Consider the following 14,550-nt stretch of genomic DNA (forward strand, 5'->3'; position numbering starts at 1 on the left):
TGCTTATAAAAGTTCAGTGGGAAAAAACCTAAATACCCTTTCACATAATAAAATGTATCATGTTTATTCAACAGTAGTTGAATACAGTAGTAAAAGTGAGATATCACGGAGAGAATTCTGCAGGGTGATGAAATGTTCTATCTTCTATTGTGGTAGTGTTCACTATTAATCAGATCAGATCAGATCAAATCAGATCAGTCGCTCAGTCGTGTCCGACTCTTTGCGACCCCATGAATCGCAGCACTCCAGGCCTCCCTGTCCATCACCAACTCCCGGAGTTCACTCAGACTCACATCCATCGAGTCAGCGATGCCATCCAGCCATCTCATCCTCTGTCGTCCCCTTCTCCTCTTGCCCCCAATCCCTCCCAGCATCAGAGTCTTTTCCAATGAGTCAACTCTTCGCATGAGGTGGCCAAAGTACTGGAGTTTCAGCTTCAGCATCATTCCTTCCAAAGAAATCCCAGGGCTGATCTCCTTCAGAATGGACTGGTTGGATCTCCTTGCAGTCTAAGGGACTCTCAAGAGTCTTTTCCAACACCACAGTTCAAAAACATCAATTCTTCGGTGCTCAGCCTTCTTCACTGTTGGCAAAGTAATGTCTCTGCTTTTGAATATGCTATCTAGGTTGGTCATAACTTTCCTTCCAAGGAGTAAGCATCTTTTAATTTCATGGCTGCAGTCACCATCTGCAGTGATTTTGGAGCCCAGAAAAATAAAGTCTGACACTGTTTCCACTCTTTCCCCATCTATTTCCCATGAAGTGACAGGACCGGATGCCATAATCTTCGTTTTCTGAATGTTGAGCTTTAAGCCAACTTTTTCACTCTCCTTTTTCACTTTCATCAAGAGGCTTTTTAGTTCCTCTTCACTTTCTGCCATAAGGGTGGTGTCATCTGCATATCTGAGGTTATTGATATTTCTCCCGGCAATCTTGATTCCAGCTTGTGTTTCTTCCAGTCCAGCGTTTCTCATGATGTTCTCTGCATAGAAGTTAAATAAACAGGGTGACAATATACAGCCTTGACGAACTCCTCCTATTTGGAACCAGTCTGTTGTTCCATGTCCAGTTCTAACTGTTGCTTCCTGACCTGCATACAAATTTTTCAAGAGGCAGATCAGGTGGTCTGGTATTCCCATCTCTCTCAGAATTTTCCACAGTTTATTGTGATCCACACAGTCAAAGGCTTTGGCATAGTCAATAAAGCAGAAATAGATGTTTTTCTGGAACTCTCTTGCTTTTTCCATGATCCAGCGGATGTTGGCAATTTGATCTCTGGTTCCTCTGTCTTTTCTCAAACCAGCTTGAACATCAGGAAGTTCACAGTTCACATATTGCTGAAGCCTGGATTGTAGAATTTTGAGCATTACTTTACTAGCGTGTGTGATGAGTGCAATTGTGCGGTAGTTTGAGCATTCTTTGGCATTGCCTTTCTTTGGGATTGGAATGAAAATGGACCTTTTCCAGTCCTGTGGCCACTGCTGAGTTCCAAATTTGCTGGCATATTGAGTGCAGCACTTTCACAGCATCATCTTTCAGGATTTGAAATAGCTCAACTGGAATTCCATCACCTCCACTAGCTTTGTTCGTAGTGATGCTTTCTAAGGCCCAGTTAACTTCACATTCCAGGATATCTGGCTCTAGGTCAGTGATCACACCATCGTGATTATCTGGGTCGTGAAGATCTTTTTTGTACAGTTCTTCTGTGTATTCTTGCCATCTCTTCTTAATATCTTCTGCTTCTGTTAGGTCCATACCATTTCTGTCCTTTATCGAGCCCATCTTTGCATGAAATGTTCCTTTGGTATCTCTGAATTCTTGAAGAGATCCCTAGTCTTTCCCATTCTGTTGTTTTCCTCTATTTCTTTGCATTGATCACTGAAGAAAGCTTTCTTATCTCTTCTTGCTGTTCTTTGGAACTCTGCATTCTGATGTTTCTATCTTTCCTTTTTTCCTTTGCTTTTCACTTCTCTTCTTTTCACAGCTATTTGTAAGGCCTCCCCAGACAGCCATTTTGCTTTTTTGCACTTCTTTTCCATGGGGATGGTCTTGATCCCTGTCTCCTGTACAATGTCACGAACCTCATTCCATAGTTCATCAGGCACTCTATCTATCAGATCTAGGCCCTTAAATCTATTTCTCACTTCCACTGTATAATCATAAGGGATTTGATTTAGGTCATACCTGAATGGCCTAGTGGTTTTCCCTACTTTCTTCAATTTAAGTCTGAATTTGCCAATAAGGAGTTCATGCTCTGGGCCACAGTCAGCTCCTGGTCTTGTTTTTGTTGACTGTATAGAGCTTCTCCATCTTTGGCTGCAAAGAATATAATCAATCTGATTTCAGTGTTGACCATCTGGTGATGTCCATGTATAGAGTCTTCTCTTGTGTTGTTGGAAGAGGGTGTTTGTTATGACCAGTGCATTTTCTTGGCAAAACTCTATTAGTCTTTGCCCTGCTTCATTCCATATTCCAAGGCCAAATTTGCCTGTTACTCCAGGTGTTTCTTGACTTCCTACTTTTGCATTCCAGTCCCCTATAATGAAAAGGACATCTTTTTTGGGTGTTAGTTCTAAAAGGTCTTGTAGGTCTTCATAGAACCATTCAACTTCAGCTTCTTCAGCGTTACTGGTTGGGGCATAGACTTGGATTATTGTGATAGTGAATGGTTTGCCCTGGAAACGAACAGACATCATTCTGTTGTTTTTGAGATTGCATCCAAGTACTGCATTCCGGACTCTTTTGTTGACCATGATGGCCACTCCATTTCTTCTGAGGGATTCCTGCCTGCAGTAGTAGATATAATGGTCATCTGAGTTAAATTCACCCATTCCAGTGCATTTTAGTTCGCTGATTCCTAGAATGTCGACATTCACTCTTGCCATCTCTTGTTTGACCACTTCCAATTTGCCTTGATTCATGGACCTGACATTCCAGGTTCCTATGCAATATTGCTCTTTACAGCATTGGACCTTGCTTCTATCACCAGTCACATCCACAGCTGGGTAGTGCTTTGGCTCCATCCCTTCATTCTTTCTGGAGTTATTTCTCCACTGATCTCCAGTAGGATATTGGGCACCTACTGACCCGGGGAGTTTCTCTTTCAGTATCCTATCATTTTGCCTTTGCATACTGTTCATGGGGTTCTCAAGGCAAGAATACTGAAGTAGTTTGCCATTCCCTTCTCCAGCAGACCACATTCTGTCAGATGTCTCCATCATGACCCGCCCATCATGGCTTAGTTTCATTGAGTTAGACAAGGCTGTGGTCCTAGTGTGATTAGATTGACTAGTTTTCTGTGAGTATGGTTTTAGTGTGTTTGCCCTCTGATGCCCTCTTGCAACACCTACAGTCTTACTTGGGTTTCTCTTACCTTGGGCGTGGGGTATCTCTTCACGGCTGCTCCAGCAAAGCGCAGCCATTGCTCCTTACCTTGGACGAGGGGTATCTCCTCAGGGCCGCCCTTCCTGACTTTCAAAGTGGGATAGCTCCTCTCGGCCCTCCTGCGCTCACGCAGCCATGGCTCCTCGGGCGTGGGGTTGCTCCTCCTGGCCTCCGCCCCTGACCTCAGACGCGGGGTAACTCCTCTCGTCGCCGCCCCTGTGGGGTTGGCTGAGGTCTTCGCTGGGATGCAGTGCAGCTCATTTCCTACAGGTGTTAATCCAAAGAGTAATCCCTTTGGCAAACAACTTGCACTTTATAACTAGACGGGAAAGTCTTTTGGTGAGCGAGAAGGCTAAAGGAAAAGGCCAGTGGCGTGACCGTGGCACAGGCCCGCGGTTACTCTTGAGGGGACCGCCTCAGCCCCAAGCCACAGTGACCACCTAACAAGACCGCTTTTCCCGCGGACTGTGTTTACTATTAACCGTATGCAAAGTAGTCAATCACAGTCTCAGATGAGTGTATCTGGGTGTACAGCTGCTGTCAAGAACTACCTTGTTCTTACTCTTCTTAACTAACTGTGGTTTCATCTTTCATCTTTTCTCCTACTCCCCATCCCCAATACATAGCAATGATAGATTATATTGACTGAATTTCTACAGTGCCCACATTAGCCCAGCTTATCTTTACGAACTGATACTCATGTTTCCCAAACTAAAAACTTAAAAGCCACAAAACTGAACATTTTCAACACAGACAAGATCTTCTGTCTTTATGGACAAATAAATTTTTAAAAAGAAAAAAGTTCTGAGTTTCACAAATGAGACTATATGGGATGGTAGTTGTGAAAAATTATAATTTTCAAAAGTATTTACTGCCTCTTCCTGGGATATGATTGTACTGCCTCACTCCACAGATACCAGATTTGACTTATTTCACTCTGGATAATAAATGTGAGCAGAATTGACATGGCACTTTTGGGCACCAAGAAACAGTTCCTGATTTGGCATATTCTTCTTTCTTCGTTTGTCAAGAGACCATCAATGTTTCAGGTAGAGATGGCTCCCTCATCCTGGGCGGAGTCATGGAAGACAAATAGCAGGAGCAGGGTGTGTTACTCTAAGCTGTTATGATTCTTGGGGTTGTTTCTTTCTGCAGCATGAGAAAATGCTGTGCTGACAATGTGGTTGAATTAGCATCAGAGGGCTTTCCTGGTGACTCAGATGGTAATGAATTAGCATGAGAAAATGAGTTCGTCTTAACTCCACTTCTTCGCTATCTGTGCAAACTTGAACAAGTCCTTAAACGTTTTTGGAGTTGAATATAAAATAGGAATGATAATATGCTCAGTATTGGGGGTTGCTTTTGATGTTCAGAGAGGCAAATTTTTGTAATTCCAAAGTGCTATGGAAATATAATGTATTAGAATATTTTTACGCAAATTCAGGACTCGGATGTGGTGTCTGTGGCCTCATTTTAACTTCTATGTCTCTCTGAGGCATAGTAATCATCACATTGTCAAGCCCTTTGTTCAGTCACTGAAATGGGCACAACCTGTATATAAGACTGGAAAAGATCTGGATATTTTTCAAAGTAACAAAGAAAATTGATTTAAAGTTTCTTTCGGAGGCTGTACCTTGTCTGGCTCTATGGCTTAGTTGGTTAAAGCGCCTGTCTTGTAAACAGGAGATCCTGGGTTCGAATCCCAGTAGGGCCTATTTTGCACGCCTCTTTGTTCCTGAGAAAGAATGAAGATTTCAGTACTACAGAACCACCCCGCTGCCTCCTTCAGATCCCGAAAAAGGCAGAACCCTAAGAATGATCTAAAATCTCTGCAACCCTCTTCTTCCCGTCACAAAAGGGCAAATGAACTGGCGAAGGTCATTTTCTGGGGAAATAAATAAACCTGCTTCACCTCCCATACAGAACCACCCCGCTGCCTCCTTCAGATCCCGAAAAAGGCAGAACCCTAAGAATGATCTAAAATCTCTGCAACCCTCTTCTTCCCGTCACAAAAGGGCAAATGAACTGGCGAAGGTCATTTTCTGGGGAAATAAATAAACCTGCTTCACCTCCATTATGGGATGGTTGTCCCCATCTCGGGAGTGGTCAGAGAGGTGTTGAATACGCACATTCTCACAGTTTCGGGCAACATGGATTGACTGTGGTTGTCAGAGGGGAGGGGCGTTGAGGGATAAGTGAAATAGGTGAGGGAGATTAAGAGGCACAAAATTCCAGTTACAAAATAAATCAGTCATGAAGATAAAATGTACAGCATGAGGAAAACAGTAAAAAGAAAAAAATATATATATATATACATATATATATATAGTAATATCTTTGGTAACTCGAGTTATCATGGTAATTATTTTGTAATAGAAATATCAAATCACCATATTGTGCAACTGGAACTAACATAGATCTGTAGGTCAATCATACTTCAATTAAAAAGAAAATTTCTGTAAACAAAAGAAAACCTGAATCAACATTTTTTTTCATTAGCCCAGCTGGCACTAGCATTTCTATAGCATTGAAATAGAGTTGAAACAAAGTCTTGCATTCACCAGACGAGTTTGTTTGGTTATGGATAATTGTTTTTCATCTATCTTTTTATCTAGTTTGTCATATTTTATTTTTTTCCCATTTTCAGTTGTCCATTTCTCTTACATGTAATTACAGATATATGGAAATCATATATGCCACTTGCCAAAAAAAGTGTAGTAAAGTCACTTGCTGTGACTCTGTAAGTCCACTCATGAGTGCACATCTATCTTGCAATCATTCAGCTGAAATGAAATGGTCGCCATACCCAAAGCATTCATATTGGCGAGATCGATAATGCTACATATGTACCCGGGAGATATGAAAACATTTATCTTTCACATAATGAAGTTTTCTGGGAAGACTAGGGGAGGCTCTCAGGTAAGTCCAAAAATAAGAGCAAGGAGGGGTGATGGGCTTTGGTTTTTACAGGATTAGGGGGCAGGCTGTGGAGGGGAGAGGGGAGTGAAGATTCCCAAGTGAGAACCAGGACTAGCGTGGGTTGATCTTCCCTCTGAGGGAGCTTAAGCACTTACGGGCTGGCTTAGATGTGAGAGTGATGGTCTTGAAAGCTGTCAGCAAATATAAAAAATGGGGTCAATTTCTTAACTACAGTTTTCAATAGAAATCTGTGTACAAGTCCACAGAAAAGCATATACAAAAGTGTTCCTAACAGTCCTATTCACAATTTTCACAAACTGAAAATAACTCATATATCCACCACTAGAATGGATAAATTGTGGCATATTAATACAATAGGATTATATATATATATGTATGACTATATATATAAATACAAATAACATCATTGAATGCAACAATATGGATGAACCTCATAGTGCTGCAGAAAAGTAGCCAGACATAAGAGTACATATTGTAAAATTCTATTTATATGTTATTTAAAATGTGCAAAGCTAGTAGATGATATCAGAGTCCAAAATGTGGTTACCCTTAAGAAGAAAGTAGTTAGGAGGCACAAGAGAGGGGCTTCTGGTATTTCTTGACACAGATAACCTAGGTGACAAAACTTAATTTTTGATTCAATTTGATAGAAATAGTGGCAATAAATTGGAACAAAAGATCTGAGTGAGAGTTCATAGACATGTTCTCTTTGTAAATATTCAGTGATATACGCATTTATATATTCATATATAAGGGCTTCCCTGGTGGCTCAGCTGGGAAAGAATTCACCCGCAATGCAGGAGGCCTGGGTTCGAGGCCTGGGTTGGAACAGCTACCCACTCCAGTATTCTGGTGAGTGACTTTCACTCACATACATATATATTCAGAGATAATCTACATAAATGTATTCTGTATATGCTTCTGTTTGTACACTTTCCTGCATGTTTGTTACATTTCAATTAAAAATAATTTAAAAAGAAAAACAAAGCCACCAATTAAGAAAGAGAACATTGCCTTTATTTTATAAGTTCCATTTGCCCCACTCCACTTTACTTCTCTCTCTCACTTGAGATAACTACTATATTAATGCTTGTGATTATCATTTCCTTGCCTTTTTTTTTTTTAAACCTTAAAATAGCAATAAACATTTATTCTCAAGCAATTTTTGTGCATCAGAAATCTAGAAGCAGCTTAGCTGGGTGGCACTGGCTTGGAGGTCTCTCATGGGATTGCAGTTAATTTTTCAGCCAGGAACTGGATGCAGCCTTCTGACTGGACTGGATAATTTATTCCCAAGATTTCTCATGCACATTACTGAGTCCTTAGTTCTTTTTTTTTTTTTTTTTTCTTAGTTGGATGTAATTGCTTTACAATTTTGTATTAGCTTCTGCTGTAGAACAACATGAATCAGCTTTAAGTATACATATATCCCTTCCCTCCCTCCTATTCAGTCCCTTGCTTTTAAGCTTTACTACTAATATATGTATTTAACACAATAGATTATTTAATATGCTTAGTTTATAGTTTCTATAGATGAGACCATGTTGTATTTGTTTTGGAATGTTTCCTTATTATTGAAATATTATCATAATATCTCATTTTGTGTGATTTCTAGATATTTCTTTATTGCATATAACTAAATTTTTATAGCTGTCATGAAAATGTGATAAAACTCTGACACTGTTTATAATAATTTTTCTGTTTGATCTTGTACATAAGCATATGTATGTGTGTGTGTTCAGTCACTGAGTTGTGTCTAACTCTTTGTGATCCCATGGAATGTAGCCCACCAGGCTCCTCTGTCCATGGGATTCTCCAGGCAAGAATACTGGAGTAGGTTGCCAACACGATCTGTTAAAAAGAAAGTCAGTTCTGTTTCTTCCTTTCTAGTCATCACAGCTATTTATTTTTTTGCTTTCCTTTTGTCTAGTAGAGAATCAGTTCAGTTCAGTTCAGTCCCTCAGTCGTGTCCGACTCTTTGCGACCCCATGGACTGCAGCACACCAGGCTTCCCTGTCCATCACCAACTCCCAGAAGTTATTCAAACTCATGTCCATCCAGTTGGTGATGCCATCCAACCATCTCATCTTCTGCCCCCTTCTCCTGCTTTCAATCTTTCCCAGCATCAGGGTCTTTTCTGGAAGAGAATACAAGTGGTAATTTCTGGTTTACTTCATGTGTTCCTAATTTCAAACAGAATGTTTTGAGTTTTTTGCCTGTAAGTATTATGTTTTCTCGGAGAAGGCAATGGCACCCCACTCCAGTACTTTTGCCTAGAAAATCCCATGGACGGAGGAGCCTGGTAGGCTGCAGTCCATGGGGTCGCTAGAGTCGGACACAACTAAGCAACTTCACTTTCACTTTTCACTTTAATGCATTGGAGAAGGAAATGGCAACCCACTCCAGTGTTCTTGCCTGGAGAATCCCAGGGACGGGGAAGCCTGGTGGGCTGCCGTCTATGGGGTCGCACAGAGTCAGACATGACTGAAGTGACTTAGCAGTAGCAGCAGTATTATGTTTTCTGCAGATTATTTTTGTATTTTAAAAATCAGGTTAAAAAACTTTCCTTCTATTTCCAGATTGTTGTTTCATTAGTGGACACTGAAATTTATTAAATGCTCTTTCTGCCTGTACTGAGGTAAACATTTTCCCTTTAATTTCTTCATGTTTCCTGGCTTTGATTTAATTAGGATGAAAGTAGGCTTATAAAATGAGATGGAGAGGCTTCCCTCTGTTACTATATTTGGAAGTATTTGTGTCCAACTGAATTTATTTTCCCTGTAATGTTTTATAGAACTTTCAGATTAAAATATCTGGGTTTGGAGTTTTCTCTGTGGGAAAATTTTTTGAGTATTTATGGTTTAATTTAATGGTTTGGGACTTCATATTTGCTATTTTTTTTCAGTGAAATTTAATTGATTTTTTGTTACGATTTCATTTAAAACTTCAAATTAACTGGGCAAAATTTCTCACACTTTTGCACATTCTGATCCACCTTTTGGATATACTCTTCTTTTGCTTTTTATTTTATTTTTTGCTAACCTTTCTCATCTTTTAGATTTCAGTTCTTGGAATGCTTACTGAAGGCTGGGTTAAGGACAGACCCCAGACAGTCTGTCACTTTGACCTGCTGTGGCCCAGAGAACTGGGGTGGTGCTTTCCTGGAAAGCAAGCAAAAGAGAGCAGCCTCTTCAGGGTGCTCAGAAGCTTTTGAGAAAACGCTGTTTCTCCAGCATCTCTAAATTGTGAAAAATCTATGTAACCTCAACTTTTCGGGGCTGGGAGCTGGAATGCTCTGAGAAGGCAGGTTGGATGAAGACCAAAATCAGGCCCTCGCAGTTCCTAATAATGGGGAATGAGGCCCCCCAAATGCCTCAGATTCCAGCTGGGTTGCTTTCACCGCGCCCACCGCACCCTTCAGGAACAGGGTCCAAAGCAGGCGGTGTGAGTAACTCCTCCAGGCCTCCCGCGCACCTTCCCACCACCCGTGTGTTTTCCTCGCCCGCACCATCACTAATGGGGGATCGAGATCCGCTGAGATGAGAGTGGCTATGGGAAATGAGCTGGAAAGGAAACAGACAACAACAAACGGACTCAAAATCCAACCTTTCTAACCTGAAGAATGGTTCCTTCCCTCTCAGTCACACAACCCCGCAACTCAGTGGCTGCACAAGAGGAGGGACATTTTCTAATTGCTCAGTAAGTACAGTCGTTGGGCTTTTTACTAAGGTGTCCCTGTAGGGTACTCAGTGGGCCTGTTCTTCGTGGTTTCCAAGAAGGGCCAGGCCTAGGAAGACGCTTCTCAATTCAATCCTAATTGAAGACGTCTTGGCAGGATTGGGCGCCCAGCTGAGAGGATGCCAGGAGCGGTCTTTTTTTGTTGTTGTAATTTTCACTTATTCCCATAGGGTCTTAATTTTGACTTTGTCTTCATTCTGAAGGTAAATCGAGCCTTTGTAGCCGTGATTACAGAAAGACATTTCAATCCTTTTTTCTTCTTCTTCTTCTTCTTTTTTTAAAAACAGGTTTATCAACCGACTGAAGAGGCATTACAATACAAGTGTAAAATTCTGTTCAGAAAAGAAATTTGGTGTCAGGCTAAGGGTAGGAGTTTGGAGAAAAGCGGAATTTCCATTTTGCCCTAGTCTCTAACCATAACTTCTTAAAAGAAGTTACTTGTGTTTTGTACCAATGACACCACCTTTTAAGTAAAATTGATGGGAAATGTATCTTTTCATGAGTTACAGTAACAAGAATAGCCCAGATTCTCAATACTTGTAATATTTTCCTTCACTCTAAAACAGAGGACCACGTGGCCTAATGGATAAGGCGTCTGACTTCGGATCAGAAGATTGAGGGTTCGAATCCCTTCGTGGTTGTGGTTTCCTTTTTCACACTCCTGCTACCTCTACCCAGATATCGCCGTCCCAGCTCTCAAATCCCAAATTATAGCATCAGAGATCTCCCTTTGAGTAAAAGTGGTTCAGTAAATGGGGTCGGCGCCCGCCCTCTCCATCCAGCCTTTTGTACTATAGGAGTCCTTGGTCAGGTAGGCACGCAGGGGTTGGGATTGCGAAGAGCGCCAGCCCTGGTCTTTTGGAGCCTCTTCCAGGGGGTTGGGTGGACCCAGTGAGTGAGGCGGGTGCCACAAGGCACGAATGTCAAAGAATTCTGCTCTCCTTTTCCGGCAGTGTCTGGACGTCTCTTATTTTAGCGTACGACTCTTCCGTTGGTTTTCAGGTGCCGCTCTGTACTTTGACGCTGAAAATGTTGAGATTTGCTTTTTGGAAGTCAGTTTAAATGGCGCCCCCTTTCGACAGGAAAACTTGCCACGTTTTAGAGCAGCTGGCTCCTGGTTTCACGTGGATGCCACCTGAGAGGCGCACCGTCTTTCTGTGGGTTCTCCCACACATTGCGGGATGAATTAGTTGAACATTAAGCAGTATCTGAGGAGTCAGGGTTAAAACAGAAACCTGGAACCATGAGAAGAGACCAGTCAGGCAAATTATAATGAAGAGGGAGCAGCTTCTGCACAAGTGGAAAGAACGTGGTCAAATACATTTGAATATTTAGGTGTAATGGACACATTCATATAACAATATGACGGTTCAAATTAGATTCAAGTAGGAACTGAGATTTTGAATGGTCTTAAACTATGAAATATTTTGAATTAGTTGTCAAGTCTTCCTACTGAGAAAATCACATGTCCTTCCGTTTACTACGAACTTAAGAAATAAGTCTAACCAGACACAGCTCTTCCACAGTATAGGAAAGAAAGAAAAAAAAAAAAACAAAAAACCACAACTGCTCATGCCGAATGCTGTAATGATTTTTTTCTTAAACAGCTTTATCGAGGCATAATTTTCTTAAACTGCATGTATTTAAACTTATAGTTTGACATATGTATAACTCATGAAACCACCACTACAAAGGAGATAATGAACACAGACACCATCCTCAAACGTTTCCTCAGGCCCTTTTGTAATATGTTCATCTGTTGCTGGATTTTGTTTGTTAGTATTTTGTTGAGAATTTTTATGTCCATGTTTATAAGAGATATTGGTCTGTAGTTTTCTTATCTCGTGATGTCTTTGTTTGACTTTAGCATCAGGGTAATTAGATCAGATCAGTCGCTCAGTCGTGTCCGACTCTTTGCGACCCCATGAATCGCAGCACTCCAAGCCTCCCTGTCCATCACCAACTCCGGGAGTTCACTCAGACTCACGTCCATCGAGTCAGTGATGCCATCCAGACATCTCATCCTCTGTCGTCCCCTTCTCCTCTTGCCCCCAATCCCTCCCAGCATCAGAGTCTTTTCCAATGAGTCAACTCTTCGCATGAGGTGGCCAAAGTACTGGAGTTTCAGCTTCAGCATCATTCCTTCCAAAGAAATCCCAGGCCTGATCTCCTTCAGAATGGACTGGGTAAATCTCCTTGCAGTTGAAGGGACTCTCAAGAGTCTTTTCCAACACCACAGTTCAAAAGCATCAATTCTTCGGTGCTCAGCTTTCTTCACAGTCCAACTCTCATATCCATACATGACCACTGGAAAAACCATTATCTTGACTAGATGGACCTTTGTTGGCAAAGTAATGTCTCTGCTTTTCAATACGCTATCTAGGTTGGTCATAACTTTCCTTCCAAGGAGTAAGCGTCTTTTAATTTCATGGCTGCAGTCACCATCTGTAGTGATTTTGGAGCCCAGAAAAATAAAGTCTGACACTGTTTCCACTGTTTCCCCATCTATTTGTCAAGAAGTGATGGGACCAGATGCCATGATCTTTGTTTTCTGAATGTTGAGCTTTAAGCCAACTTTTTCATTCTCCACTTTCACCTTCATCAAGAGGCTTTTTAATTCCTCTTCACTTTCTGCCATAAGGGTGGTGTCATCTGCATATCTGAGGTTATTGATATTTCTCCCGGCAGTCTTGATTCCAGCTTGTGCTTCTTGCAGCCCAGCGTTTCTCATGATGTACTCTGCATATAAGTTAAATAAACAGGGTAATAATGGCTTACTTTTCCAATTTTTATGAGTTTGTAAAGAATTAATATCAATTTTTAAAAAATGGTAGAATTTAGCAGTTAAGATGTCTAGACTTGGGCTTTTCTTTATGGGTAATTTTACTCACTAAATCAATCCGTTTGCTTGTTATGGATTCTAATTCCATGCTAAATGCTTATGTCAGTCATCTACATCTTTATAACAAACCTCACCCAAATTTTGTGGGTGACTTAAAACAACATTTAGTTTCCAGTTCTGCAGGTCAATTATCGGGCTGTGCTCAACTAGGCAATTCTTTTGTTGGTTTTGCTTGTGGTCACTCATTGATTGCAGTTTTCTGGCAGCCTGACTGGGACTAGATGGTCCAAAATGTTCCCACTCACTGTCTGGGGTGTCATGTGGAATGAATGGCTGGGATGACTGGGACTCTCTCTTCACATGATCTTCCATCTTTCAGGAAGTTAGGTAGGATTTCTTCACATGATGTCTCAGGGTCTCAAGATGGCAAGAGGAGAAGTTATAAGGCTCTTGAACCCTAATATTGAAACTCCCACAACCTCTCTCCCACAACGTCATTACCACAGCATTCTATTGGCCAAATCACAAGGTCAGCTCACATACAAGGAGGGAAATAGACTCCACCTCTTGATGGTAGCTGCTGCACAATCATATTCCAAAGGGACATGCATAGTAGGAATTTGTGACAGGACTTGGTGACTGAACAACAACAATCAATCAATCAAACAATGCTTTGTTATCTCATTTAACACTAAAAACAACACTGTGAATAGCCACTATTGATATATCTTGGTAAGTAAATTATCCGTTATCACTTCTTTACCAGTGTTAATCTGAATTGGTCTGTGAACCTTGTTTTGAACCCACATTTACCTGGTGGGCAGCTCAAAGTGGGCCAGGGAGAATGTAAGCACTCCAAAATGTAGCAGCAGCTGAAAAAGCACTGATAGTGCTGAGCATTTGAACACGTGCCATTATAAATTTTTGTAAAGCCAGAGAGCTCCATGTCCTTGTCTCAGGATGACTCTGATAATGTTTAAGATAGAGAGGGTGAGATTAAGTGACCCACACACAGACTCCTGGTTAAACTCCTTTTCTGATACTGAGTTCCTGAGTGTCTGATATATCTACAGGCAGCATGGACTTAAAGAGAGTAATAAGCACCTTAGAGGTAGCCCCGATGAGTGGAGAAACTGAGGAAAGCAGGTTCAAACACAGGAAAATTTCCACTGAGATACGTTTAAAAACCAAGAGCGTCCACATTTCACATAAATGACAAATCAGACGTAGTTTATTACTGTGAAACAGTCTTGGCAAGAGACAAAAGTTAAATTGCCAAAGTGTCGGAAGAAGGCAGGCACCGGAATCAGCGGGATGGTACTTAAACCATGCACGACCGTAAACAGAGAATTTTAAGACAACCCACAACGAAGCTCTAGTGTGTAAATCCCAACCGTTGATCTCTTTGTGGGAACCTCAAATTTAATTTGTTTCATATGGCTAGAGAGTAGTAAAATTTGCTCCAGGTGAGGCTCGAACTCACAACCTCGGCATTGCTCACAAATGTACTGCCTTATAAGTACCGCGCGCTAACCGATTGCGCCACTGGAGCTCTGAGAAGTAAAAGTTTGGGGAGGTGTAAGTGAATATACTTTCACAGATCAAGACTTGTTTAAGGTAGTCAATATTATGAATAAAATGGCGCC

General features: G+C 41.3%; 3 non-coding genes across 3 annotated transcripts; 2 read left to right on the top strand and 1 right to left on the bottom strand.

Annotated features, from left to right (window-relative positions):
* Nucleotides 1–5,024: 5,024 nt before the first annotated feature.
* Nucleotides 5,025–5,098, top strand: TRNAT-UGU (transfer RNA threonine (anticodon UGU)). The gene has a single exon. It is a non-coding gene; the product is annotated as a tRNA-Thr (tRNA).
* A 5,532-nt stretch (nucleotides 5,099–10,630) lies between these two features.
* On the top strand, nucleotides 10,631–10,703 carry TRNAR-UCG (transfer RNA arginine (anticodon UCG)). The gene has a single exon. It is a non-coding gene; the product is annotated as a tRNA-Arg (tRNA).
* A 3,659-nt stretch (nucleotides 10,704–14,362) lies between these two features.
* TRNAI-UAU (transfer RNA isoleucine (anticodon UAU)) lies at nucleotides 14,363–14,456 on the bottom strand. Its single transcript has 2 exons — nucleotides 14,419–14,456; nucleotides 14,363–14,398 (listed from the first exon to the last, which is right to left on the bottom strand). It is a non-coding gene; the product is annotated as a tRNA-Ile (tRNA).
* Between the last annotated feature and the right edge of the window lie 94 nt (nucleotides 14,457–14,550).

Source organism: Bos grunniens, chromosome 23, assembly GCF_055505025.1.
Source record: "Bos grunniens cultivar Pamir isolate PY7600 chromosome 23, Bosgru_T2T1.0, whole genome shotgun sequence".
Classification (NCBI taxonomy): domain Eukaryota; kingdom Metazoa; phylum Chordata; class Mammalia; order Artiodactyla; family Bovidae; genus Bos; species Bos grunniens.